The following is a 5257-nucleotide window of genomic DNA, read 5'->3' as shown; positions in this document are numbered from 1 at the left end:
AGAAAAGCAGTACAGTCTTTACTATAAATGACTATAGTGTTTCCTCTCGAGGGATGCTTGTGTCTGTACAAAAACTTCCAAAATTCACTGTGAGAAGTAGACACTTGACAGCTTACCTCGATCTTCTTCTGTATTTTAAGGTAAGTGTTAGTAAATGTGATAGTTCTGACCTGCAGACAGCAGAGGAGCTGATTGAGCGGATCTCCTGATGGATGGAGGATTCCAGAACATCTCAAATGTGGAAGTGAAACATGTTGAGGGTCTCAGAAAGAACTGAACAGAGCTGCGCTTTGATGGTGCTGTTCTGACCCCTGCTGGACCCTCGCCGACACTGCACACACACATACACATACACAAGGGTTTGTTTCACTCTTTAGTGAGGACATTACATAGACTTTGTTTTATCAGTCAGTTGACTTTCCTATCAGGTAAACAGTAGTGTCTATGGCCTAACCCTAACCGAAAAGATAACCATATAGACCTAATCAAAATCATCAGAGTCTAATAGAAACATCTTCTGGACAATTTATAAGCATTGCTATTTACTGAGGAGCTGTGAAATATTCAGACTAGTGCCTCGTTTTTATATTTCATTATATAAGACATTTGCGTCCTCACAAGTATAGCAAAACCAGTACAGAAACACTTAAAAAATCTGTAGTGTGTGTATGTACTGGTTAAGCTATACTTGTGAGGGCTCAATTGTCTTCACTTATGTGTGTGTGTGTGTGTGTGTGTGTGTGTGTGTGTGTGTGTGTGTGTGTGTGTGTGTGTGTGTGTGTGTGTGTGTGTGTGTGTGTGTTTAAACCAACACACACACACGCACCTGAAGATACCTACATCTCTTTACCAGCCGACGTGTGATTGTGTGTTGTCCTCCTGGTATTAATCGCATAATGAGCACCAAATGTCCCCACAAGTATAGCAATACCAGTTAATTTTGTAGATGTAAAAGTGCAGATTGTTTGCTGTGAGGAATGAGTTTACAGTCTGAAAACTACAAACATCATTACAGATATAAGGAGAGACCATAAAACTTGAAAACTTGATGTGTGTGTGTGTGTGTGTGTGAGTGTGTGTGTGTGTGTGTGTGTGTGTGTGTGTGTGTGTGTGTGTGTGTGTGTGTGTGTGTGTGTGTGTGTGCGTGTGTACGCTCAAGGTCATGGCTGGTTTTATTTCCAGCATGTCTGTCTTTTGATCTGTCACAGGATGACAAGGTAAAACACACACACACACACACACACACACACACACACACACAGTAAACTATGTGATCAAACACATGTAGCAGGAAATAACCAGAGCCCTCCAGTGACACACACACACACACCTTCTGCTCAGCAGGCGTTCAGATGTTTCTGGTGATCGGTCAGTCTGAAGTGGCTCGCAGCGAAACACACGGACGGATAAAAATAGTTGTAGATGTTTGGGTGTCAACAATCTGTCAGGCTGTCAGACACCTGGTTACGACCTCCATCACTTCACATTAAACATCACTGCAGCGTCCGGCAGGCCAAACACTCAACCTGCATTACCCTGGATGACAAAACCAGAAAACACCACACACACACACACACACACACACACAAGAGTGTCATCAGGGAAGAACACACACCTAGAGTAATCTGAACTCATGAGACAAACATATCTGACATCCACTGAAATCCATCCACTCTTAAAGGGGCAGTTCACCCAAAAATACACACACTTTAAGGAGTCTCTTTCTTCTGTTGAATACAAAACAAGAGATTCTGAAGAGCGCTGGGAAAACATTGACATCCATAGAAACTATATATATTTATATATGTGTGTGTGTGTGTGTGTGTGTGTGTGTGTGTGTGTGTGTGTGTGTGTGTGTGTGTGTGTGTGTGTGTGTGTGTGTGTGTGTGTTTTTCAGCATTCCTCAGTATATTTAATTTGAGTTCAACAGATGAAGGAAACTAGGAGATATAGTTTAGTTTTGGGGGCTGAGCTGTCTCTTTTACGCCAACCTGTCCCGTGATCTAATATAACATTATTGTTGTTATTCACCAAGTATGACATGTTTGTAGATTAACATCGGTATTGATCCTGGAACAACATTCCAATCAGCCAATCAGAAATGAGGGATATGTTTACAGGTTAGATGTAGGCTTATGGTTAGGGTTACGCACTTCTACATGAGTGTCCTCCAACTTTTATTCCCCACTGATTTTAGGAATAATCTACAGTTATGGTTGTGTTTAGGGGTAGGGAGTGGGTTTGGATTACATTTTTCAACAAAAATTATGTTTCAGGATCAACAGATGTTAATCCAGGATTTGGCAAAATCATGACGTGTGTCTCTTTAAGACCAAACAGGGTTGCCAGGTGTTTGAAATAATGTCCAGTCAAACTCATTGAAACTAATGCATATTAATATTCCTAATTGCACTGTAAAAAGTGCTACACTCACAAAGTTGGTTCTATCTACTTTAAATAATTGCAATCTAGTTAATTTTATTTGTTTTATACCAAAAAAATTAAATTTGCTTCCTCTTTACTTAAAATATATCAGTTTTTATATAACTGTATATTTTGAATAAAACTAATGCAATTTATTTGAGTAGATTTTTTTACGTGGTTATTGTGTAGAATAAATGTTATAAAAGTGAGTTGACACAGACAATTTATTAGAGCAGCTGTCGATGTGGGCAGGTGTTCATAAAACGTGATTTTAATAGTTTGGCGTGACTCCTTTTTCATTGCCCGGGATTTAGCAGGCAGACGCAGCTTCTGCAATGGTCGACATTAACTGCTCCCAGCAGCGGATCTGATTAACACGGTAAGTTGCAAATTTAGCCGAATGATAATTGTAAAGTCATGCAAAACTGCTGTCTTCGCTAGGCAGGTGAGGTTTTAGCTTTGTAAATTGTACTGTAGCCTCAGGTATGTTAACAGTTAGACCGCTCTCACATGGAAAGCTAAGTTGGCTAACGCTAACCAACGCTAGTTTATGCTAACGATTAAAAGTGATATTATTGAGAAAAAATAGTGAAAGTAGTTTTAAAACACTTAGTAGGTATAACTAACGTTGCAGAACCGATTAACAAGGTCACTGGTGGGCGGTCGGGGTGTGGGGGTTCAGTTTGCTAGCGCTAAATTAGCTAAAGTTAGCTCACCTAAGTTATAGCAGCACATTAAGGATGGATATTAAATGCAGAAACGTATGCAACAGTTAAGTAGTGTGTGTTTAACGTAAGAGAAAGTATAACTTAAAGTTTGTGTTTTAGAGATTTAGTCCATAAGTTTTTTAATGCTGCATAGTGAATAAATTACAGATTTACAATTTATTTTAACTTAAATTACATTTACTACTGATGTTTACAGAACCATTTAAATTGTATGCACCTCATTCTAAAATGCATGTTCTTGGTCTTTAGATACCAAAGTGATTTTGTTACCTGTGGATCTTCAAACTTCACATCCAGGTAAGAAAAACATTAGATACAACTACAGCTATAATTATTTGCAGGCAAGTAAAACATTGGTAAAATTGCAAACAATAGTGGGCTCCATAGAATTAACTTACATTTGATATCTGAAGATTTTTTTATGTGTGCAACAGTAAAAACAGTATAAAAATATCCTAATGCAGTTTCTTATTATCTGTCAGTCTTTCAATAAAGCTAACTGATAACACTGAATCACTGAACTGTCATTTGCCAGTGACATTAAATTTGAAGAAAAAGTCAATTAAATGTAGCTTTAGCAAAAATTTAATGTAAACCTTAATGTAATGTGTAAAATGGCAATGTATTTATTTATTTATTTAATAAAATTTGTATTATGACGTGCAAAGTTTGGTGCAAAATGAAGATGACATTTAAATTATAGAACTTGTATTCTATAATTTTCATATAGCCATTTTCAAACAGTTTTAATATCTAAATTAAATACACATTCTTATGCTTTATAAGTTGCCAAAATAAACAAAAAATGTAATACCTAAATTTTAACAATTCTTTGATTGACAGGAAAACACAATGACATGCACTGTTACACTGAGAAAAATCACAGTTTTCTTTAAAATTTGATAACTAAAAACACCTGGAATAATGTAATTACACAACCTCTATAACCTTTTTTTATTTTTTAAATAGAAGTTAGGTAATTTTAACTAAGGTAATTTTTAACTGATAAACTAAGGTGTTTCATCCATGCATCATTCTCACTGGACTTTTGTAACTTCACTTGTAGTTATTTCCTATTCAGTATTTAGCTATTTAATGTTGTTTGGTAGCAACCACCTGAACTCCTGTTTCTTTTTGTCTCTACCAATAGAGTTGTGAGGAATCAGAGGTGCATGCGGCTGCCCACGGGAAAAATTTGCCATCAGCCCAACACAGTTTGGATTATCATAGGACTGTCAGAGGTTTGCCAAACCTGTCAAATGCATGATGGCTCCTGTTTGGACTTACCGATGTCCTCGACTTCAAGTATCCATCAAAACTGTATACATTTGAGATATATTAGAGACTCTTTGTGGGACTGGACATTATGCATCCTAAATCTTTATCAAAATATGCAAATCTCCTCACTGAGTTGCCTTGGATGATTTCTCAATAGGATCTGGTATTATTAATGTTTTTATTTATGTATTGTGTATGTGTAGCCACATTAATGGCCTATTTTGTAGTCACTATTAAAAGGAACATCGATTGATATTGAATACATGTTATGGTCTTTAATCCATCTTCCCATTCTTATTTAATTGTTATTGACAGGAAAGTCTGTTTATCTGTTTTTACTAGTGTATATTGTGCTTACAATATAGAAACAAAGATTTATTTTCTGAGGTTACAGCCAGAAGTCAATTAAATTAGTTTTAAATGACATATGCATGGTTAATTTTATTTAAATCATTAAGTTCATAATACTTAATTAAAATGAGTACAGTCAACATATAGCAATGTATAAGTAAGTTAAGTTTAACAAAAAAAGTAAGTTTATCTGATTTGAGTAATTTTAGAAATATTAGTTGGCTCAACTTAATTTTATTGCATTTGTTTTAAGCAATGTTTTAGTGTTTAAAATACTTAAAAAAGGCTGGAAGTTGAATCAACCTAAAACGTCCGATGCAACCACTTGCCACACTTTTTATAAGTTAGATCTAAGTAACATTTTTTACAGTGTGGGTGCATGCAGAAGTATGCAGGACTTTTTAGTTTTGCAGTAGCCCGGGTCAAGCTATTTCAATGAACTGTATGCAGTTACAAAATCGGTGCGTTTAAGGTCT

The 5257-nt window shown here is 36.1% G+C and overlaps 1 long non-coding RNA gene across 1 annotated transcript; it reads left to right on the top strand.

Annotated features, from left to right (window-relative positions):
* Positions 1-2705: 2705 nt before the first annotated feature.
* On the top strand, positions 2706-4690 carry LOC137495905 (uncharacterized). Its single transcript, XR_011015883.2, has 3 exons — positions 2706-2803; positions 3402-3449; positions 4303-4690. It is a non-coding gene; the product is annotated as an uncharacterized lncRNA (long non-coding RNA).
* The last annotated feature ends 567 nt before the right edge of the window (positions 4691-5257 follow it).

Source organism: Danio rerio, chromosome 6, assembly GCF_049306965.1.
Source record: "Danio rerio strain Tuebingen ecotype United States chromosome 6, GRCz12tu, whole genome shotgun sequence".
Lineage (NCBI taxonomy): Eukaryota > Metazoa > Chordata > Actinopteri > Cypriniformes > Danionidae > Danio > Danio rerio.
This window is presented reverse-complemented; position numbering and strand designations above follow the sequence as displayed.